Below are 25,766 nucleotides of genomic sequence, written 5' to 3'. Positions count from 1 at the left end.
AACCAGATTTTTGATAATGAATGAAGGGACTAAATTTGTGTCAATATAATCTTTTCTTTTTGCAAAATAATGAAGAAATTTTTCTTTTTTATTTATTTTTATTTATAAAAATACGATTGATGAATTTTTTTTTTGAGATTATGATCTTTTTTGGGTTCTAATTTGGCTCTTACAAGTGATTATTACCTATTGATATAACTAACTATGATAAATGTAAAGATTTCGTAAAATGTCTATCTTATGTAATGAACTTTCAAATCTCAATTATTAGATGTACATGACCAATCAAAAACAAAAAAAAACCAGATTTTTGATAATGAATGAAGGGACTAAATTTGTGTCAATATAATCTTTTCTTTTTGCAAAATAATCAAGAAATTTTTCTTTTTTATTTATTTTTATTTATATTTATAAAAATACGATTGATGAATTTTTTTTTGAGATTATGATTTTTTTTTGGGTTCTAATTTGGCTCTTACAAGTGATTATTACCTATTGATATAACTAACTATGATAAATATAAAGATTTCGTAAAATGTCTATCTTATGTAATGAACTTTCAAATCCTAATTATTAGATGTACATGACCAATCAAAAACTTACACGTGACAGATTATATGGTTGTAACATATACACGGGTACATCTAATAACCAGGATTTGAAAGTTCATTACATTACATAAACATTTTACGAGATTTTATATAACATACACATTTTGTCATAATTAGTTTCATCCGTAGATAATAATCCTTTATAAAAACAAAATAAAATCAAATAAGACGAGAAAAAAAATAGGATGGGTGAGAGAGATCACATATGAATACATTAATAAAGTCATGTTTATTAAAAATTACAAAAAAAAACACATACTAGGCATAAATGAAAAATACGTATTAGGGATTGTTCTCCCAACTTGTGACCGGCAGCTCAAATTAGGGATGTGTACGGCTCAAAACCCGGCCAGACCTGGACCGAACCGGTATGACCCGTGACCCGCGATTGCACGGAAAAAAAAACCATGACCCGACCCGTGAACCTCCCTGTCGGGTCAGTTTGGGTCCGGGTTTTACTGGGTCGGGTTCGGTTTTTTAGACTAACTCGGCTGGACCAAATATTAGTTGCTTTAAGAAAAATCGTTTTAAACTTGTGTGGCTCTGTGATGAAGTTTAGGAAAACATGAAATCTAAACTATATATATGATGAAATGCTCGAGCTAATTGATGCGAAAGTGTTAAGCTTAACCCGTATTAGCCTTGTGTAGGCTAGTGCGTGATGTGGGCACTTGAGTTGCTACTTGTGACGTGGACGAACATGTTTGAGTATCTCCGGGTAGGTCTAGTCCGCCACCAATGTCAATGACATACGGTGTACTCCTGGATTGGCGTTGCCTTTCCTTAACGACAAAGATGGACTACCGTAAGATCTACCCATCAAGTCGGGTGTGAGGTTCCCTGAAAGAGCAAACGACCGCCTACACACAACCACTCACCTTATATGTGATGAGTGACTTATGTCATGCCTAATGTAAGTGACTTATGTCACACTTAATAAGATGATGTAATGAAAACAAATGAGATGTAAATGTGAATAAGCACATTTAGGATCATTGTTATATATATCCTGTAATTTTAATGTGATAAAATGTGAAGTATATGTATGTATTGATGATATGTGTGCTATGATGTAAAATGGAACCTTTTGATAATAATTTAAAGGGATAATGGCAGAAAATAGAAAACACCTTTTGACCAATTCACGAAAATAGCAGTGACCTTTAAAAATTTTATTTTTAAGAAATGAACTTTCATTTATTACCGGAAATAGTAACATTTGACAAGTAGACATGGTGACGTGGACATTTTTTTTGATTACGTGACATTTTTTAATGACGTGACATTTTTAGTAGTATTGTGTGATTGAAATGCTTTGAAAGTGTGTAAGAATGTGTATATTTAGATTGTTGTGTTTTAAAATGGTAATGTAAATAGGATATAAATAGGAGGTTGAAAAAAAAATTAAATAAACATCACACTAGCCGTTACATTCAAATTTTTGAATAAAAAAATGTTTTTTTTTTAATTTGGCAACGGCTCCAAGGAATCGGGACCCATAAGAACACCAAGCCGCACGTCTACAAATGGGAGAAACGTCTGGGACGCTGGGACGGACGCGCCAGTGCTTATAGCGTCCGTCGGCCGCCGCACGTCCGACGCCTAGGGACGGCCCTATAAGCACCGGCCTTATGTCGCAAATTTTAAATCCCGTATATTTTAAAGAGTGACGTTAATTTTGAAATAATTGAAAAAACAAGAGTTAATTACACTTTTGGTCCCTGTCGTGGGTCAAAAATTATGCTTTTCATCCCTACCTTGCATATATTACGCTTTTGGTCCAATAAAGTTTGCTCCGTCAACTGTTTTGGTCCAAATCTGGAAACGGACGTTAAAGGTTGATCACGTGATCTGCACGTGATGGGCATTTACGTAATCAGCCAGTCATACCTACCTTTTATACCCGATTTTAATCCAAAAAATCATATAATTTCGTTCTCTCTCTCTCTCTTGTTTCTCTCACTAAAAAACTACAATTCATCTTGGTTTCATCTTGATTCCAGTATCAAAATGCCAATTTGTTCATATGGTGAGTTGTTGTGATTCGCACATCTTGGACTCCACGAAACCCAAGTAGGAGGTTCTATAGTTGCCCTAAAAGACGATCTTGTTGCACCCAATTTATTGGATGGCATGATCCTGTTATTTGTGAACGTTCGATGGACATCATTCCTGGGTTATTAAGGTCAAAAAACGCACTTGAGGGTGAAGTTAAGATGAAGAATCAACAAATCAAGAAACTGAAGTTGTATCTTTTGGTTTCTTTTATTGTAATTTTTTTGTTGCTTATTAAGTAAAATTAGGTTAGGGTTCCATTGTGGTAGTTGATGATGATGTAATTTTGGGTTTTATATGACAATATTGTAAAACCAATTATTATGTATTTTGTTGAAATTGTCTAATTTTGACTTGTTTTAGGTATATATGTGTGAAATAAGCAGACAGACATTGGCACCTAAATTGACTTGTTGAAATTTACATTGACACTTAAATTACTTTGACACTTAAATTTACATAAATAATTGGTTCACAAGCAGAATACATTGGTTAAATTGACACTTAAATTTCAAAACCCTGGAATGTTTCACAAGCAGAATACATAAAGCATTGTGTCAATAGCAGAATACATAAAACATTGTTTCACAAGCAGAATACATAAAGCAGAATACAAGCAGAAAACATCATTCAAATTACATCAGTTCTTAAATTACTTAAGACTTAAACATACATAAACATAACAATTGTTTCAAAAGACATAAACTTTAACCCAAAAGCACCATCCATTACTTGTTGACAGATTTCTTGGTTGCAGGTTTCTTGTTCTTCTTTGGAACACCTCCTGGAAAGGCCTCAAGTAGTATGCCCTTTTTTGTACGCTTACTAGGTGATTGAGCCTGACTTGAATAAGCCTGACTTGATTGAGCCTGACTTGATTGAGGCTGCCTTGATGGTTGAGGTTGAGTTGAAGTTGATTGAGCCTGACTTGATTGAGTTGGTTGTGCCCTTGGTGCCTGACTTGGTGCTGCCTGGCTTGGTGGTTGACTTGGTGCTGCCTGGCTTGGTGGTTGACTTGGTTGAGGATTAGACTGACTTGGTTGTGGTCTTTGGGTGGGTGGTGCACTTTGAGACTGAGATCCTGCTCCTTGACCCTTACAACCCCTTGAGTTATGGCCTAAATTACCACACAATCCACATGTCAATGTTTTCAGCTTCCTAGCATTATTTTCACCACTTCTAACCAGTTTTTCCTCATCAAATGCTCTCTTTCTTTTTTTTCTTTGGCTTTCCAACAGGAGTGTGATGCTTTGGGGGTGTTATTCCAATTGGGTATGGAGACCTTTCCCACATGTTTACACCATTAATACCACCTATCCTATATGAGTACACCTGCCTCCATGTACTTAGCCAATAACACTCATTAACCCAAGTTTCAACCATGCCAACAACCACCCCATTTGTAGCCATATTCCAATTTGCAGCAATAGCATGTTTACATGGTATCCCTGTTAACTCCCATCTCCTACAAGTACAAGTCATTTCTTGAACATTCACTACACATTGGTCACCCCATGGACCACTGCGTTGATAATTAACCCCTCCATCATAGAGTACAGTGTACTTTGAGGCATCATTTTTACAAACTTATAACAACCTAGTTGCTGTTGGTGTCAATGGTCCTAGGCATTTGTTAATTTGTTTTTGAACCAAAACATTTCTTTTCATCATATACTCCCTAATGAAGTCTAAACAACCAATGATTGGACTTTCCCTACCCTTAACTAATCTGCTATTAAATACTTCACACAAGTTATTTAACAGAATATCTGATTTAGGTCTACCTGTTAAATACAAATGATATTTAGTATCATGACATGTGTCAATTAATCAAAGAAAGCAGTGAGTATACCTGTGAAGTGGGATCTTGACCAATGTCTTGGATGGATTTTTGAAAGCCATTCAAAGCACTGCTGGTTCATTCTCTTCAATTCTTCCATAGCTCTGGTGTATTCTGGCACAGTTGTACTTGTTGCAGCCTTCCATAAACAGTCTTTGTATGCTTTCCCACCCCAATTGGCCTTCATGTTCTCATGTATGTGTTTGACACAGTATCTATGCTCACACATGGGAACAATCTTGTAATTGCAGGTATAATACCCTGCATAGACAATATTTATATTTACAAATGATATTATATATAAGTGACATATTATATATACAAATGATATTATATATTAGTGACATATTATATATACAAATGATATTATATATACAAATGATATTATATATAATCAAAGGGAGCAGTGAGTATACCTTTTGTCTATCAGAAATAAATGTAAAGTTGGATTGTGGAGACAAATCCAAATCTTCACCTAGTGCCATCAAAAACCAAGTCCATGAGAGTGTGGTCTCAGCTTCCACAATACCATATGCAACAGGAAATATACCATTATTAGGATCTATTCCCACAGCAGTTAACACCCAACCAAGGAATGGACCCTTCATAAAAGATCCATCCACTCCAATGATATCCCTTCTACATGCCTTGAACCCATCTTTGCAAGCAATGGTTTATGGAAGATGAAAAGTAGTAGAAAGAAATAAGTTGATTTGAAATGGTAGTGTGAGAGGTGAGAATAAATAGGGTTTAAAAAAAAATCATTTTGAAGAAGTAGCCGTTACTTTTAAAAAAAGGAGTAAAAAATTGTTTTTATTTTAAGCTCGGACCCCACCTTTCCTATTTTCGTGCGTCTGAAAGTAGAAGTAGTGGCACCAGACACGGCTAGACGCCGCCGGTGCTACTAACGTCCGCTGCTTCTTCTGCGTCCGACGCGTCTGGGACGCCTTATAAGGTGCAGCCTAAGGAGAGGCCTAAGTACACTTATATGAGTTGGCATCTACCTAATTTCCCAAAAAACACAGCCAAATTCTAAATAATCCGCGGGTTTTAAGTTTTAACAAAGAAACCACCCAAAATTTGAATTTATCCTACAAGCTAGATAGTACAGAGTACATATAATAACCCAACTTTTCAGTCAAACTTGTTAAATAAAAAAGGTGGTAGAGCCTGCTCTTTGCATGGGAAAGGCATTTTATGATGATATGGGAGGAAAAGAAAAGATGTTTAATTGGGGAAAACTCCACCACACCTGTATGGTTCTCCATGTTCAATAAGTACCTTTCCCAGTGCCCAATCTGCTAAATCAAAGAAGGCATGATCATGATGTGTTTGAGAGAGTGGGGTTTTAGTGAACCACAATGCTACACAATTGGTCCGGTCAGGGCCGGCCCAATAGGTTATGCGGGTCAGGCACTCACTTTAGGCCCCCATAAACCCAAAGGCCCCAAAATCTATATAAGTTTTGGGCTTTTAATTAACGCCTGGGCTATTTCAAATACTTTTATGTGAACGAGTGTGGTCGACTGGAATTCTTGAAAACTAACAACCCTCCTGTTCCACGCTTAAAACCTCTCTCTCACTCTATGTAAATGAGAATAATATGGCATGTATATCAGTGTATATGATATGCTTTTTAATTTATATGTATAAAGATATTTAATATTTGTATATATAAAATGATAGTGTGTAAGTTTTTTAAGTATCTAATTACTATAGAACTTTTTAAAAATAGTAGACTATTTACTATTGATTGATAAACTTTTGTATGACTTGGGGACATATGTATTAGTATAGTCTTTTTCAATATAGCAATGTTGGTCTTGGATAGTCTGGTTAATATTGGTCATTAGTTTATTTTTGATGTCGCGAACTTGTCAGAAATTTTTAAAAAGGCCTCCAAAATTGACCCGCTTTAGGCCACTAAATAGGTTAAGCCGGCACTAGGTCCGGTTTAAGTGACCGATGGTGTTACAACTCATCTTTGAATCCTCTTCTCTCCCTCTTTCTTGTGAAAACAGATATAACTTATCATCTATATATGTTTAATTGGTTTAAATTTTGAATAAAACTAGTTTAAGAACCCAAAAGGGCCGGATAAAAGAAAGAAGAATGTCAAAATGACTAAACTTTCTGATAGTTGTAACTTAATTATGTCATCTTGATCCATTCCTATCCATTCTGTTAAAAGAGTTAAATAAAGATTTGTCAACCTCTTTATATCAATTTGTTAGGGACAAAAAGACAGTACCGAAGACCATATTAAATAACTTTCTTAATCCAAAGTTCCTTGCATCCTTCTTACCATGCCTACGTACACAAAAAGTTACGTTAAAAATCTAGTGATTAAACCTTGTAGACTTCAGTATAATCCTCGAATGAAATACACTAGCACTAGCACCTAGAATCAAAAGTTTCTCAATAACACTAATCACTGAATTGTTATTACAGTAAGAACCATATAGTCAATAATATTCCATTAGTTTATAATTTTTATAAGTAACAGGAATTTGATCTGAGAAAGTCTATTAAGGCAGGCATCAGTTGGATGTGGACTTAATGTAATGTTCTAGTTGGATTGAACAGGAACCACTTGCATCTATATATGTTCCCCCTGCAATAACATTTTCGTTCCATTGCCTGCTGACTCTACTGAGCAGTCCCAACCCCTTAATCTAACTCCTCGGACTGCTGGCTCTGGACTCGAGATCCGGCAGGCATGTTCTCAGCGAAAAGTATAAGGGACCTTAATTCTTACTTTATGTTCATGTCTCGAAATTTGGAAGAAGGTGTTAATTTGGCTGTCCAAACTATCCTTTGGGGTATTTAATTTGGTATTCGATCAAAAGGAGGTCTTCCTTCCCCAGCCTACTTGAGGAAGTTAAAGCACTTGGTTTTCTCTGGTTAATTGTCAAGTCACATGAAATCGCCAGCAGTAATGTGGAATCAATGGAGAAACTTCAGGCTGACCTATTTATGATTTATTGTTGCGTGTGTTCTGTTACAGATACTTGAAAAGGTATCCTGATGACCTGATTGTACTCGTTTTACCAAATTCACTGAAAAGTTGGAATTGTTTTTTTCTTTTTTAAGCAGATTCTTGGTGAGTTACTTGCTGCTCTTTTGCAACTGTATATTGTTTGCGCTGTTGTTAATTATAAACCCCCACCATCCTTTTATATTCTAGGGTTAAGCCACTGGATCACCATCGTACTTTCCATCTTGTACATGGTTGCCCATCAAACAAGAAAACTAAGCTGTATGACCAACATACTTTTCAAATTTGTACACGGTTAACCAAAAGTTTACCTTTTTACCGGTTACATTATTTTTTGATAACGTGGTAATGACGTCGCAATTTGAAAAGTCACTGACCATCGTACTTTCCTTCTTATACATGGTTGCCCATCAAACCAGAAAACTAAGCTGTATGACCAACATACTATTCAAATTTGTATACGGTTGACCAAAAGTTGACCGGTTGACCAGAATTTGTACATGTATTTGAATTTAGTTTGGATTTGGGGGTTTTGAAAACCCTAGTTTGGAATTAGAAAATAAATTTACAGATCCGTTGCATGTATAACAGATTTATTTGTATTGAATTTAGTTTGGAATTGGTGGTTTTGTAAACTCTAGATTTATTTGACAATTAGTGAAATGAATTCATTTTCCATATATGAGCATGCATGAATTCGTTTTCAATATATGAGAATTTATGTTTGGTTAACTTTTTTAGAATCTGCTGCTTCTGCCCGGAATCTGCTGGTGTTAATTCAATATATTATTATTATTATTATTATTATTATTATTATTATACAAATTAGGAATACGTTTTTATACACAAATTGCTGACTGGGCATCCAAGTCATCGTTAAAAATAATCCACTTCATTGCTACGTCATTAAAAAATAATGTAACCGGTAAGAAGGTAAACTTTTGGTCAACCGTGTACAAATTTGAAAAGTATGTTGGTCATACAGCTTGGTTTTCTGGTTTGATGGGCAACCATGTACAAGAAAGAAAGTACAATGGTCATACCCAATCCGTATGTTCAAACAATTTCCAATTATCAACAATACTAATATCAATTTCACTTAGCCACAAGGCATAATTCAATATCAATTTAATTTAGCCACAAAGGCATAATTTACATAATTTTGATGAGTAAATGCTTGAGCCACTACTACTACCATTTTCAAGTCCAAGGTTTATAATACTTCTTATCTTTGCACAAGCTGTCAATCAAGTGTCTTACTTATACTTGGGGTCGTGTCATGAGGACGACCGATTAAACTTACGTAGCTAGAACACCCTAATGGTCGGACTGGAAGTGATGGTCATCACGAAGGCAACCAACCTTCCACCGTTACGCTCTGGATGGGTGGACGACTCCTAGTTGCGCAACTATCTAACTACAGGCCTCCCTTAGGAGTAAATAGTAGTGTACCGAAAAGAAACGGGTTGACAGAACTCAAGTTCATCATATAACAATTATCACTTGGAACATACGTTATAACTTCATATCATAATCATACTTACCAAGAGTCATTTCATATATCAAACTTTCTTTCAAGAAACACTTCATATATATATAAAATAACTTTACTTATCATGCTTTTCACCCCGAAAGTTAAACACATAAAATAGTTTGAAAGGGGGCTATGACTCGCCTTGATATGCCGCATATTATGTTCACTTATCCGAAATGGGTACTTCCCATCAATCGCTCCATCATACATCCGTCACGTTTCACAATCACATTTCAAAGCCAAGACTATCCCTACGATAGGACTAATACACGTAAGTTCCTATCTCAAGCCATCACTTAGAATTGCCACTTTCATTATGTTGCTATCAATTGTGGAATCCAAGTATATTGCTAACATTCGCATTGTTTTGGTTGTAGCGATTGATGGTGTAAAAGGTTACTTTAATTACGTGCGTAGTTATAAGTTGTTAGATTTTTGGCAACTTGGCTTCATTTGTGGTTTCACTTGATATATTAGGTTATCATATAGAAATGCCATATTAAGTTATGTTATTCTTTATTCATCATTTGTTGTGTAACCGATTTTAGCGTGAATTAACATTTGTGATATCAATATATAGCTTGGTTAACATAATTACTTATGTCAATCTCACTTAATTATCTTTGTTTTATTTTGATTACACTTATCTCATGAAATTCGTTTAAGTGTTATGGGCCATTATCAATTGGGCCTTAGGTGTCATGGGCTTTTAAATGTTTTGGGCTTACATTAGTTATTGGGCTTTACCTTATTTGGGTTAGGTGCATAATGGGTCATAGTGGTTATTGGGCTATAAGGCTTATTGGGCCAAGTGGGCCTACTGATTTGTGTTCCTTATGGGTTCATTATTTGGGCCGGGTTAGCCCATTATGGTTCTTAGTTCATTACATAGCCCATTATGCCATTTATAAGATTACTTACAAATTTTCTGTTTTATACTTTATTTTTAAGAAATGTTAGCTGCTATTTTGGGGTCAAGACGAATTATTTGGACCTTCATGATTTTTACACAGTGACTTACATATATCTAGTATTTTTTTGAATTTTTGGTGAATTTTTAGATGATGTTTGGTGTCCGTAAAAGTTATCCAAAAACAAACTGTCCCGAATGGGCACTGCTTGCAACATCAGAAGTTTTATAAAAGTTCTTGATGTTCTGATTGTTAGAAAAATCCCATGATTTTATTTTAAGTTCACAACACATTGAAATTACTTTCCACCAAGTATGACCTCCTGGAACTTTATGGATTAGGAGATAAAAATTGTTAAAGTTTATAAAATATTCATACAAAATTACAGTTTTGACCAGTTTCAATAGAAAAATCATATCTTTCGTTTGGTTTAGTATTTTTGAGTAATTCCAGTTGGAGGTTAATCTTAACTCACTTGTATACAACTTTTATTTTGATAGTTCTTCTTGAAAATGTCTTCAAATGTTCAGTTTATTCGTTACAAGACAGAAGACCAATTTTGTCAGAATGTTTATTGGTTAATGCATCCCACCAATGGTTTTGTTTGCTTGCTTTAACTTCTAGATTCCCACTAACAAAATTATTACTTTATTTTGTATCTCTTAACATCAAATATACAGATTTCAATCAATTTCAAGTTCATCAATCATCCTTAAAAGATCCATCTCAAGTCCCATATCAAAACCAAATTAAACTAGTGCAAATCTTATCATGCATACACTAAATCCATTATTATCTCTTGCATTCATAATTATTTCTTCTAGATCACTCTTTTAAATATGCATGCATGTGAAGATCTATGTGTTTTTAGTGATAAAAATGAAAGATAAAGAGAGTGATAATCAAAAGATTACGAGTTATCAACCTTTGAAGATCAAAACAAGAAGATTAAGAGTGTTGTTGGGTCTTGTTCTTGAGGGCAGATTCCAAGCTCCTTGGGGGCTGTGATGACACGAAAATGAGAAGGAAAAAGGGCAAGAAGGTTACAAGATGAAAGCACAAGGAAGAGACAACAAAGAGAAGCATTAAAATCAACCTTTGATGATGTAAACTAATCAAGAAAGAGGGCTGTTCAGACAGCAGTTGAATCACGATTTTGAGAGCTCTTCGGGGCTGTTTTGCTTCTCCATGCATGCTCCAATCCACCATAGCTTGATCCCTTATTATGTTATTATGTTATTGTTGTTGTTTCATAATTTATTGTTAAGATTTGGGGGTGTTTTTACCCAATTTTTCTGCCAAGGAGAGGAGGGTAGGAAGAGATAGTTGAGAGAGTTTGAGAGCATTTCTTGATGTGTGTGTGTTGTTTGATGCAAATGAAAGTGGGAGGGGGCATAGCAACGTGAATGGGCAGGAGAAAGGAAGTAGGAGGCATGTCCATTGGTCTCTAGAAGTGGTGGAGTGATAGCCATTGGTTAGGAGGTGTAGTGAGTGGTGTGGAGTTTGAATATGGTCTCAATTTGGTCTAGGTTCATGTTGAGGGTGATTTTTGGAACAAATTGTGATGTAGTGGTTAAAATGATATAAAGTTAACTTGTGTAAGTATAATTTGATTTATGCTAGATATTAGTCTTTATGAAAGTATGTAAATATATACACATATTTCGTGTATATGCATGTACATATTTGTAATTGACTTGTTAATTTCGTTGATGTATATTGTTGTGCTTTGAGTTGTTGAATAAATTTTGGATATACATATTTTGTTTGTTTAAGTTACATTCTAATAAGATTGTCATAATTTAATCACATTAAGATTGTCTTAAATGATTAGTTATTGTTTATGGCAAATCTAAGATAGCTAGTCATCTATGGTATTTCTAAGGCATTTTATTGGTACTAGGAGCAATTATCACTATGCGTTGAATATCTAGAAGGTCAATTCTCTTAGCAAACCTCTAGGGATCGACACCTAGATAAATTTAAGTAAGTAATCCTAATTGGAAATTGAGGGTTGTTACAGTTTACACACTTATTTTGTTTCCAGTAGTAATGTATGATATTAGTTCATAAATTAAGTAAAGAGTAATGATAAAACTTTGGTATTCAGAACAGTTTATCACAATTAGAGGGAACAAGCCGAACAGGGGCGGTACTAATGGGGGGCAAGGGGGTCCAATGCCCCCTCCAAATTTAAATTTTGTCATGTATTTTAAAATTTTTCATAAAATTTTAAAAAATTTCTTTAGGTTTTTAACATTTTGTCCCCTTTTAGATTTATTTTTCATAAGTTGTCTAAGTTTGTCTCCTTCGGAATTTTTTTCTGGTACCGCCTCTAAAGCCGAACAAGATCTTTGGTAGAAGTACAGTTTAACATTAAACAAACACGGAGTAGATAGATAGTATTACGTTTTAGTACTGGACTGACATGACACATGATAAACAGTACTTTTTATGTAACACCGAGTTTGGTAAAAATTCATTAGCACCACATGTGTGGACCACTTCTCGTTTAGTCAATGACCACCAGCCGCCACTTTCCGGGAGAGGTTTTGGGTTCAAGTCTTTCCAAAGACAAACTTGAAATAAGCAGGGTATTATTACGTGGTTGAAATTTACTTGGACACTAGCCTGGCTGAGGATTAGTGGGTACCAAATGGTACATGAGATCAAGGAGTCTCCATCCAATTATTTTTTTTTTTAATTTAACTTTCCCATATATATAAATATATATATATATATATTCAATAGACAAGATTGGTTTTCTACAACATATTTTTTCACACTTATTTTGTTTCGTGTAATAATTTATATGATAGTAGTTCATAAAGTAAAGAGTAATGATAAAAACTTTGGTAATTTGAACAGTTTCTCACAATTAGAGGGTAAGAACAAGCCACCTTCAAACATTGTCATTGTGAAGATACCGTTATAAATAATAGTGGTGGAGCCAGGATTTTTACTCTGAAGTTATCGAACATTTTTCATGATACTAATAAGTGTAAACTTTACTTAAGAAATTCAATTACACTAGTTTGGGTTTGCCAATTACCATAAAATTGAATAAAAACATAGAAATAGATTTAAAAATACAAAGTTTTATAGAAATTGCGGGGTTGCCATGACCACCACATAGCTCCTTCACTAGTTATAATAATAGAGATTGTAGGCTTTGGGGTTAAACGTGTTAAATGTGTTACAAACCTTTACCAACAAAAACAGGGGTAAGTGGAAGACGGGTTAGCTAGAAGAATTTTTAAACCAAGATTTAAACGTTTTCTATCCAGACTATCTTGTGACCCTTTTCTTACCCAGCAAGGAGGTTACACACAATTTAAGTGAACTTTCACAGCAAAATGTAAGGAAAGTGAACTTCCTCAAGCTAGCACTTAACCCGTAAGTATTGTAACTGTACTGTGTACTCACGTTTATTCAACGGTTGAAAATGGCTTAACATGGCCAGTACGCCAATCATGCCAAACAAGCAAAAAGGTTTTCTAAAATAAACGTAGAAAAACATAACAAGTGGATACTAAAAGTTGCACATGACAAGCAGCAATAACCTTTCCATTTTTACATCCCACTCTCACACTAACTTACATCACCTAGCTAGTTCTATTCTTATATAAGAATGACAACCCCCATGTTATGCCATCGTAATTCATCATCATCATCTTCTTCTTCTTCATTTTAAAGTCTTTATCTTTTCAAGCTAATTCACTCAGATCTGTTGCATGATTCCATAAACACTAGATTAAAGTTTCTCTCTAAACAATCCATAAAAAAAAACCCATATATATTCATACTCTCGTTGATTTCTCTTTCATTTTTCTCTCGTTGTTCACTTTGGCATATGGGTTCGAATCAATGGCCCAATGTCCGCGGTTTTCGGACAACATGAATTCTTTTATGCCATTGATGCAAGTAGAAAACAAGAAGTTACTTGTTGGAGTAAGAATACAACTACAACAAGTACCTTGTTTGATCTTGTGCCACCCATGGCTGCACTTAGTGGTGGTTATGGGTTCATGTGTGGGATTTTAGTCGACACATCGTATGCTTCTTGGTGGACCTCAATGGGTTATACTCGTGATCTTGTTCCACAGGTATATCAAACCACTTCTTATTCACATATTTCTTCAGGAATCATGTTTGTGGTATTAGAGGGTCTTATTATTCTGGTAGAGATTCGGGCTCAGTTGATTGTTTGGATATTGTACAAACATGAAGGAATGGGTTGGGGTTGAAACAGAGTGCTCTGTTTTATAATCAAGAGGTTAGCACAATTTTGTTTAATAAGATTGTTTTTGGTAATGGGTTTAGTTGTGGTAGTATTAAAGATGGTGGAATTAAATGTTGGGGTCCAAATGCATCAGATTTGAATATTTCTGAATATATTAGATCACTTTCTTGCTTTACCATCCTCGAAAATCTCATATTGTGGGGTTTTAGAGTCATCGGGTGAGATCAAGTGTTGGGGTGATTCCAAATCGTTACATTCTTCAATTCTTGATCCTCCTGTTGGAAGATCATTTGTTTCGTTAGCTACTAGTGCTGAAAATTACTGCGGGATTAGAAAAGATGACCACGGGATTGAATGTTGGGGGAAGGTTAATACGTCTTCTATTCCTAAAGATTCAGGCTTTTTATCAATTGCATCTTCTCATTCAATCGTGTGTGGGATTAGAGAAGATGACCTGATTCCTGAATGTTGATTTGCAAATGTGTCTTTACCATTTGTCTTTGATCCACCAACGAAGTTATGCGGCCCGGGCTCATGTCGTCCTGGATCTTGTGGCCCGGGGAAGTTTGCTTTCAATGCTAGTCTTTTACATAAGCCTGATTTGACTACCTTATGTGCTAGAAAAGGTTTGAGTATTTGTTCTCCATGTGAGTTCAATTGCTCAAATGGGTTCTTCCCCTCGAGTTCTTGTACAGAAAATGCTGATAGAGTATTCACCACATGCTCCCTTTGTCAAAGCAGCTCTTGTTATGAGGTCTGCAATCTCAAGCCTCACTTACCACATCAAGATCATTGGCTGCACTAGTTGCGGAAACTGATGGTCATAATTGATGCATCGTTTATCAGATTCTTGTTAATCTTAGTCTTCGGGTGTATCTTGCTGTAGTAATGTATATGATAGTACATATGTTGGAGCTCTTTACTTCACGATGTGCTATAGGTGGACTGAATTTTGTGTGAAGAAACTCTTGACCCTTTGCAGCCTGCATTGCGATTTTTAGACTTAAAAGCGAGTTTAGTGGTGATAATACTCCGTAGAGATGATCATGGAGTGTGCCATTTCGCATGAGCTCATACACAAATAATCTTTCTCCCATTTCTGCACAATAAATTAACCACATTACTTTGCCTAATACTACAAAAAACTCAAGCTCATTCTCTAATTCTCTACTGTTTGTGTGGATGATTGTAGAAGCATTGGCCCGTTTAACTGCCACCAGGTGCCCATCTGCCAATAAAGCTTTGTAAACAAATTCATAGCTGCCCCGTCCCAGCTCACTAAACTCCTTGAACCCATTAGTCCCATCTTTGAGTTCAGATTGCCTAAAAACTTGAGCTAGGCCGGGACATGGTGCAACTGAGACTACAGATGGTACGGCAGGTGCATCTGTTTCTTTCTCACCAGGCTTACGTTTACCAATGTAAGATGCAAAAACATTTTAACTTGCTATTATATATGTAAATGCGTCACCTATATGCCAACTTTGTATAAATTTAAAGGTTTATAAAGAATATAACAGAATAAAAAAATTTATAATACAACCATATACATTAGAAAAATACGTTAAAAATCTAGTGATTAGATCTTTTAGACTTCAGTATCTCGAATGAAATACACTAGCACCTAGAATCAAAAATTTCTCAATAAAACTAATCATTGATTTTTTACTACAGTAAGAAGACATATAGTCAATAATATTCTGCCAAGTTATAGCTCACTCCCTTCACTAAGCTCTTTTTATGCCTTTCATCCCACACTACTTTAATTTGGAATACTTGCACGGGAAGAAAAGGTGACTGTAAGAATCATTACATTATTTGCACAGAGGGAACTTCATACTAGAAACCTTGTTCCATATCATTATTCTAATAGTCAGTCCGTTTGTCTTTCAAAAAATAAAAAAAATACATAATATATGGTAACTGATGCAATATTACATAAAATATGTTTAGCAAAATGTAGTGGCTTTTGGCTTGTATGACTTGGAACCAAGAGGAATTGGATTTCCCAACTATCTATGTTTTTTACCCATCTAATAAGACATACCCTCTTCCCTTTATTTGCAAGACCCATTCCTTCCTTTTGTTTAGCTATGCTTTTTTAGATTCTATATATTGTTCTAATGTAAAAGATTCGGAATCAAATATGAATGGCTAAATAACCTCGCTTATCCCTTTATTTGTAACCTTCTAGGTGAAGGTTTGCAACACATATAACACGTTTAACCCCAAAGCCTACGAATCTGTTGTAGTATAAGTGTATTTTCAGAATGACAATGCTTGAAGGTGGCTTGTTCTTGCCCTCTAATTGTGAGACTTTTTTTTATAAAAGCTTTTCTGTTATAAACTACAATTATACATTACTACCAATGCAGGATGCAAACAGCTTGTGTATGAGCTCATGCCAAACGGCACACTCCATGATCATCTCCACGGAGTATTATCACCACTAAACTCGCCTTTAAGGCTAAGAATCGCGATGAAGGCTGCAAAGGGTCAAAAGTTTTTTCACACAGAATTTAGTCCACCTATAGCATATCGTGAAGTTAAGGGCTCCAATATATGTACTATCATATACATTACAACAACAAAATACACCACAAGACTACGATCAACAAAAATCCGATTAACGATGAACCAATTATGACCATCAGTTTCCGCAACTAGTGCAGCCGGTGATCTTGATGTGGTAAGTGAGGCTTGAGATTGCAAACCTCATAAGAAGAGCTGCTTTGACAAAGGGGGCATGTGGTGCATACTCTATCAGCATTTTCTTTACAAGAACTCGAGGGGAAGAACCCATTTGAGCTAGTGAACCCACATGGAGAACAAATACCTCAAACCTTTTCTAACACATAAGTTAGTCAAATCGGGGTCATGTAAAAGACTAGCATTAAAAGAAAACTTCCCCAGGCCACAAGATACAAGACGACATAAGCCCGGGCTCCATCACAACAATTTTGGATTAAAGTCAAATGGTAAAGATGCATTTGCAAAACAACAATCAAGAAATAGGTCAGCTTCTCTAATCCCACACATGATCGAATCAGAAGATGCGATCGCTAAAAAGCCTGAACCTTTGGGAATAGAAGACGTAGTAACCTTCCCCCAACATTCAATCCCGTGGTCATCTTTTCTAATCCCACAGTAATGTTCAGCACCACTAGCTAAGGAAACAAATGATCTTCCAATAGGAGGATCAACAATTGAAGAATGTATCAAATTGGAATCACCCCAACACTTGATCTACCTGGTGATTCTAAAACCCCACAAATTGAACTTTTCCCCGATGCTAAATCAAGAAAGTGATCAACTGTATTTGGAATATTCAAATTTTATGCTTTTGAGCCCCAACATTTAAGCCCACCATCTTTAATACTCCCACAACTAAACCCATCACCTGAAACAATCTTATTAAACAAAATAGTACTAATCACTTGATTATAAAACAGAGCACTCTGTTTCGACCCGAACCTGTTTGATGTTTGTATAATATCCCAACAATCAACTGAGCCCGAATCGGTACTAGAATAATAAGATCCTCTTATACCACAAACATGATCTTTTCCTGAAGAAATATGTGAATAAGAAGTGGTTTGATATACCTGTGGAGCAAGATTACGAGTATAACCCATTGAGGTCCAACTAGAAGCATACGATGTGCCGACTAAAATCCCACACATGAACTCATAACCACCACTAAATGCAGCCATGGGTGACACAAGATCAAAAAAGGTACTTGCTGTAGCTGTATTCTTACTCCACCAAGTAACTTCTTGTTTTCCACTTGCATCAATCGCACAAAAGAATTCATGTTGTCCGAAAACCGCGGAAATCAGGCCCATTGATCCGAACATATGCCAAAGTGAACAATGAGAAAAAAAAATGGAAGAGAGAACAACGAGAGTATGCATGTTCATGTTTTTTTTTTTTATGGATTGTTTAGAGAGAAACTTTAATCAAGTGTTTATGAGCTAAGGTCCAGGAAGGGAGAAATGAGAAAAAGACTTTAAAAGGAAGAAGAAGAAGAAAATGATGATGAAGAAGTACGATTGCATAAGCTGGGAGTTGCCATCTTCATATTATATAGCAGAACTTGTTAGGTGATGTAAGTTACTGTGTTTGAGAGTTGGATGTAAAAGTGGAAAGGTTATTGCTTCTTGTCATGTGCCAACTTTTAGTATCCACTTGTTTCGTTTTTTTTTTCGTTTATTTTAAAGAACCTTTTTGCTTGTTTGGCATAATTGGCATACTGGATACATGTTAATAAGTCATTTTAATAGTTGAATAAACGTGGACATGTACATTACAGTTACAATACTTACTGGTTAAGTTTTAGCTTTAGGAAGTTCACTTTTCTTGAGAAATATATAGGGGGTAAAACACCTTCATTTACTTTTTGCTGTGAAAGTACATTTAATTTGGGTGTAACCTCTTGCTGGCCAAGAAAAGGGTCACAAGATAGTCTGGATATAGAAAACGTTTGTATCTTAGTTGAAAATAAATAGGAAAAATAGCCTAAATAGAAAAAATCTCCATCTGCTTACCCCTTTATTTGTCGACCATAAAGGTTTGTAACACGTTTAACCTCAAAGCCTACAAATCTCTTGTCGTATAAGGGTATCTTCACAATGACAATGTTTGAAGGTGGCTTTTTATCGTGTGAAAAAATATGTTGTAGAAAACCAATCTTGTTAATTATTAGAATATATATAAAAGGATGGAGAGGGTTTATAATTAATAACAGCTTAAACAATATATAGTTGCAAAAGAGGAGCAAGTAACTCACCAAAAATCTTTTCAAAAAAAGAAAGAAGAAAATTACTGAACCAATAAAATGTTTTGATTTATTCAACTTTATATATATATATATATATATGAATGAACATTCATTAGATATGGAATGAAAAGGAAGAAAGAAAAAAACTAATAATGCTTAATGAATTACTATATGTGTGATGATAATTGTTATCTATAGATTGACTCTATACATGAGGTTATATGTGTATTAATTTGTTTAAGTTCTAATGTAAATTTTTTAAGTGTATAATATGGTCATGTATGTTTCATATGTCTTCTTAAATATATGGGTTATACGTTAAACACTTAAACCTTAAATATGTTGGAAGTGATTCATCTCTAGTCTCTACACATGGCTGATGGAGAAGTGGTCCACACATGTGGTGCTAATGATATTTTGCCGAACCCGGTGTTACATAAAAAGTAGTGTTTATTATGTGTCACATAGAAAGTCATGTCACTCATTTATGATGTAGTACTAAAACCTAGTATTATCTATCTACTACTACTAAACATCTTGTTCAGCTTTATTATATCTATTTTATTGTATTGTATCCTAACCTCTCAGCTTTAGAAACTAATAACATCAAATTTACATGACATAATTTGGATTTACAGAGATATGCCTTGAAATCAAACACAATCCACGACACGAGGACACTCATATGCAGATGGGACAACTTAAAAACCAGCCACCACGTACACCTTGCAGAAACATAGAATCAAAAGGGTCATGTTGAAGTTGCTCTTGTTCCCCTTAATCTATATGCATTATGTAGTCACATCACTATTCCACTGAGAAGTTACACGTATGCTTTTTGAAATCGGGCTTCTTAAACCCGATTTGAGACACAAACTTCGAAACCGGGCTTGGCAAACCTCAAATATGCTGGAAGTCATTCATCTCCTAATGCACATGGCTCATCAAGAAGTGGTTCACACATCTGATGCTAATGATTTTTTGTCAAATCCGGTGACACATAGAAAGTAATGTCAATCATTTATGAGGTACTAAAACGTAGTACTATCTATTTAATTGTTTAGTGTTAAATTGTACTCCTACCAAACATCTTGTTCGGCTTTATTATATCATATTTATATCTATTGTAATTCTATTGTATGTATCCTAACCTCTCATCTCAGCTTTTACAAACTAAAAACATGAACTTAACATGACATATTTCGGATTTAAATAGAGACGTCCTGAAATCAAACACAATTCATGACAAGACGTCACTGATATGTAGATGGGACAACATAAAAACCAGCCACCACGCCTTGCAGATATAGAGACTCAAAAGGGTCATCTTGAAGTTGTTATTGCCTTGATCAATATGTATTGTGTAGTGATATGAACAATTACCGTCATCTTAACCATCCATCTTAACAATTACAAGAGTCAAAATAAGTAATATGAGTCATTTATGAGGTACTAAAACGTAGTACTATCTAATTGTTTAGTGTTAAATTCTACTCATACCAAACATCTTGTTCAGCTTTATTATATCACATCTATTTCTATTGTATTGTGTGTATCCTAACCTCTCAACTTTTACAAAGTAATAACATAAACTTAACATGACATATTTTGGATTTTAATTGAGACGTCCTGAAATCAAACACAATTCATGACAAGACGACACAGATATGCAGACGGGAAAACTTAAAAATGAGCCACCACACCTTGCAGAAATAGAGACTCAAAAGGGTCATCTTGAAGTTCTTATTGCTTCCTAAACCCAGTTTCAGACACAACCTTCAAAATCGGGCTTGGCAAACCCGATTTCACTTAAAGACCTTCAAACCGGGCTTGAAAAATCCGGTTTCATCCGACGTGGCCGAAACCGGGTTTCCCAAACCCGGTTTTACTGGTTTGGTAAATTTTTTTGACAAAACACCTACCAAATATATATGGTCAAACTTTTAAAATTTTAGATTTTTTACTTGTAATTACCACAAAATTGAAAAATATTTTTGAAAAACAAACTCAATATTGTACCAACAATAGCATTATAATACACGAGATTAATAATTTCTCTAACACAATAACCTTTCTTTTCTTTCATCACCTTACTTTATGACTTTATATATATACACGCGTGTACAGACAAAATCACACTCACTCACACACACATGCACACGCGCGTGCACACATATATATATACATATATATACACGCACATCTCTCATCAAATAACCCACCTCCAATATCCCTCACTTGTTAGTAAAATGAACACTACTAAAACTGAAGACTACATGACCACAATGTGACAACTCACAACCATCAACTCTCTTCATTTTCAACCGAGTAAGATTGTTGGCACTGCATTAACATGCCATATACTTTTGCCTTTGTGTATAATTTTCAAAATATTGATTCTACTGAAAGATATAATTTACGAGTAATAGATAAAAGTTACGAATTTCATAAAGATACAATCAGGTATTACCAATGACCAATTAATGCGTTGTGTACAAAAAAGTATCAAGATGGTAAAACATATATATGATGGTGGACACTTAACTCCAATCCTCAATACATTGACTTGGAGACATGATTGCTACGAAATTCTACAGAAGCAAATGACCGGAAAGTCTATTCGGTAGAGAAGACCTTTGTTTCTAGTTGATAAGCTTTAGTGAAGTAATTAGGCCAGCAAAAATAGATTTACATAATACTACTCAATGTTGAATCCTCAATAAGCATGTTCATGACCACTAGTTGAAGTTAAATGGCTTTAACCGGTGAGGCTCCCCCCATTATAAGTCATGAGGCCTACGGTGTTCATGTTGTCAATAACCGGCGAAAGTGCAATTACTAATGACCTCTTTACTCTCTTTACTTGACAGAGTGTAGCTTGACGTTGTGTCGCACCAAGGGACAAGGCCGTTTCCACCTTCATAAAAGAAAAGGAAATCGTGTCACATAACATCTAAATGTAAAAAAGAAAACTCTACCAAGTTATAGCCATTATATATATGCCACGTGACACCTTGTATAGATGACATTTCAACAAAAATACTTAGATACATATAATAATAATATATGTAAGTTGATACACATTAATAAAAACATTATTTCTGGTAAGATAACGTGTAAAATATATACTGTCTTAATAGAAGTTATCATTCTTAACAGTTAAAAGGATTACCAAATTCATTTGAGTCCTGATATTATCCTGTACTCTTTTCATTTTAACTCCGGTGACAGTCAACAGTCAAAGAATTCCCAATGTATTGAGGAGTAAAGGATAAAACATTTAGCAATACTAGTAGCATCATCGTTATGGCTGTGCCAACCAATATAGACATCCCGGCTATGTATTTCCTATGCGGTACATGTTTGGCTCGTTGCCCTGCCGTGTACCCTGCAATCAAAACCTACATTAATAGCAGCCGCTTTGCCTGGTTTGATCAATGGCACAGCCCATTCGACTATACTTGAAGTTGTGCAATCTCGATCATTGGCTTTCCTGCCACTAAGTATCACTAGCAAAACAATACCAAAGTTGTATACATTGTCTCTCATGTCGAGAATCACATCACCGTCATTTCTCAAGAGTCCAAAATCAGATATTCGAGCACCCCAATCAGAATCTAGTAATATATTGGAGCTCTTTACATCACGATGTGCTACCAGTGGGCTGAATTCCGTGTGAAGAAAAAATAAACTCTAGACCCTTTGCAGCCTGCATTACGATTCTTAACCTTAAAGGCCAGTTTAGTGGTGATAATCCTCTGTGCAGATGATCATGGAGTGTGCCATGTGGCATGAGTCATACGCAAGTAATCTTTCTCCCATTTCTGCACAATACCATAATAAATTTACCACATTACTGCGCCTAACACTACAAAGTATTTCAAGCTCTCAAATTCTCTACTGTTTGTGTGGATGATTGTAGCAGCATTGGCCCGTTTGACTGACACCTGGTGCCCGTCTGCCAATACAGCTTTGTAAAAAAAAATCCATAGCTGCCCCGTCCCAGCTCATTAAACTCCTTGAACCCATAGCCGCATTTTTGAGTTCAGATAGCCTAAAAACTTGAGCTAGACCGGGCATTGGTGCAACTGAGACTAGGTGCATCTGTTTCTTTCTCACCAGGCTTAAGCTTACCAATGCAAGGTGCAAAAATAATTTAACTTGCTATTATGTAAACAAGTCACCTACATGCCAAATTTGTAAAAATTTAAAAGAATTTTAAAGAATATAACAGAATAAAAACATTTATGATACAGCCATATACGTTAATTACGTTAAAAATCTAGTCATCAAACCTTTTAGACTTCAGCAAAATTCTCGAATGAAATACACTAGCACTAGCACTAGCACCTAGAATCAAAAATTTCTCAATAATACTAATTAATCACTGAATTGTTATTAGTCGAAATAGCGAAATTGTTGGGTCATCTCAATGGGTTCAGAAACCACACGTTTGTTGCCTAAACGAAAATGCGTCTAATTCTTTCAGACCAAATTAAAATAAAGATGTAAGAAGCCATATAGTCAATAATATTCTGCCAGGTATAGCTCACCCTCCTCACTAAGCTTTTTTTATGCCTTTCATCCCACACTATTTTGGAATACTTGCACTGGAAGAAAAGGTGACCGTAAGAAACATTACATTATGTGCACAGAGGGCACTTTATACTAGAATCCTTGTTCCATATCATTATTGTTCTATCTTGAGTTTGAAGTCTCTCTTGTATAGCCACCCCCACAATAAACATATGGCTTGGAATAGCACACCAGTTTGCTCCATTGCACCTCATTACTCTCACCCCTAAAATCCTCCCAAACACTCTTAATAGCAAATTCCACAACTTTTCCATTAGTGTGCTTTCAGACAGCTTTATCTTTTTTATCAGTAAGAGTTATAATTGGGATGTTTTGAAGTATAGGGAACTAATCAGGCCAATCATTTGCCAAATCTCTTCCTGGTCCATGGAAGCAAATTACTCGGGCCTCTTATGACCTCCAGAAACAGGGTTTTGATCAAAGGTGATTAATTTGGCTGTCCAAACTGTCCTTGGGGTATTTGGAGGACAAAGAATAATTTGGTATTCGATCAAAAGGAGGTCTCCCCTCACAGCCTACTTGAGAAAGTTAAAGCACTTGGTTTTCTATGGCTGTCAAGAGTATGAAATCCACCAGCAGTGACGTGGAATTAATGGAGAAACTTCAGGCTGGGCATTTTTTTATTTTTTATTTAGAACGGCATTCTAATCTACTCCTACTCCTAAATTATACGCACCCCTATTAATCCACCCCCACAAATGTGGGAAGTGGGAGCTAACCTCCATATTGACAATATGCGCCTCTACACAAAAACAAATTAACACTTGTTGACCACCTCCAACTTTGCCTGCCACAATACAATCTGTATTGGATTAAAAATTAAAATTAAACTTTTGCAAACATATACATAATCTAGAATTACTTAAAACCAAAAATTCCTTTGTGCTAATACAAATAGCTAAAACTATTGCATTTATTCTAATTGTACATCTACCGGAAAGCAGAACTCTGTCCAAGAACTTCCTGAAATGACCATAATGACAACCATTTTACTGCCAAACAAAAGCCACAACGAAGTTGCGTAAAGCAATTGTTCATCGAAAGCGTTGGAGGACTGCTATGTTCTAAAGATAGAGTATATACTTTGTATTGATTCTTAAAATAACTTTAGTGAAACTAAATAAAAGCTAAAGATTAAAAAATTTCATCAATCAGCAGACCGGTCGAGAACTATGTTTTGGTAATCAGAAAAAAACCCAAAAGAATAAAACTAAATAAAAAGCTTAGAAGCACATCTAACTTAAACTAATTGAAAAGAAGGTACCTTTTGGAGTGCAATCCATACAAAGATAAAGCAAAGCAAAAAAAGAATCGCCCATCATCCAACTAAGACCAGGTTCTTTGCAAGTCCCTGGAGAGTTTGCTACAAAGTGAAAATACAGCTCATACAAAAGTAAGCACATTATGCTTATGAACATTTACTTGCTCATACATCTTACTGTTCATAACGTACATCGATTAAAAATATAAATACAACCATTTTAATTTTCTTGACACACCCATTCAAAAAAGCTCTCATTAAGTCATTAACAACTTAACAAACATCGTTACATCTAAAATAACGCACCAGGAAGAGTTTGTAGTGATACTGAGCTACAATAAGGTTAATAGAAACCTGGGTGTTTCAAATGCACCTACCAGGCTACCACAGAAAGTAAATGGAAGGTAGCAGGAAGAGTTTGTAGTGATACTGAGCTGCAATGGAAAAATCTTGTAATCCATAGAGGACAGATGCATCGGCATAGATAAATGTTATTACTTTTTCAAACAATAATAGATTTGAAGCAAATGGACAATGCTAGTCAAAGTAAGTTGTTTTTGTGGTTTTACTTGATAATTAGAAAGATAAAAAAATCCTTGTATGCTAATTCAAGCACATGACGTATAACAGGCATATGATATATATCACCCTCCAAGAAACAGATAGTAGAATTGAGCTTGAAAATTAAGGTACCAAAAATAAATAATTAAAAACAATAGTTATTTTGATTCCTATAGTGACCGAGTGTCATGCTAAGCAAGAATATTTAAGGCAAGAAAATAGAAGTACCTTGATGAGGAGAAGGTCAGTGACAATATGTTCATGCAAATTGGAGATATATCTCCATCCAGGTTCATGGATGTTCATGTAATATTTCACAAACAAATTTAGTTTGTTAATACACAAAACCGAAAATATAAAGATTTAGACATATATC

At 35.2% G+C, this 25,766-nt stretch overlaps 2 pseudogenes; both read right to left on the bottom strand.

Moving 5' to 3' along the window:
* Positions 1-15,034: 15,034 nt before the first annotated feature.
* On the bottom strand, positions 15,035-18,049 carry LOC122595349 (annotated as a pseudogene).
* Positions 18,050-21,387: 3,338 nt separating this feature from the next.
* On the bottom strand, positions 21,388-23,076 carry LOC122595342 (annotated as a pseudogene).
* Between the last annotated feature and the right edge of the window lie 2,690 nt (positions 23,077-25,766).

This window comes from Erigeron canadensis, chromosome 1 (genome assembly GCF_010389155.1).
Source record: "Erigeron canadensis isolate Cc75 chromosome 1, C_canadensis_v1, whole genome shotgun sequence".
Classification (NCBI taxonomy): Eukaryota; Viridiplantae; Streptophyta; class Magnoliopsida; order Asterales; family Asteraceae; genus Erigeron; species Erigeron canadensis.
Note: the sequence above shows the minus strand (reverse complement) of the source record. Positions and strands in the feature narration are given on the sequence as shown.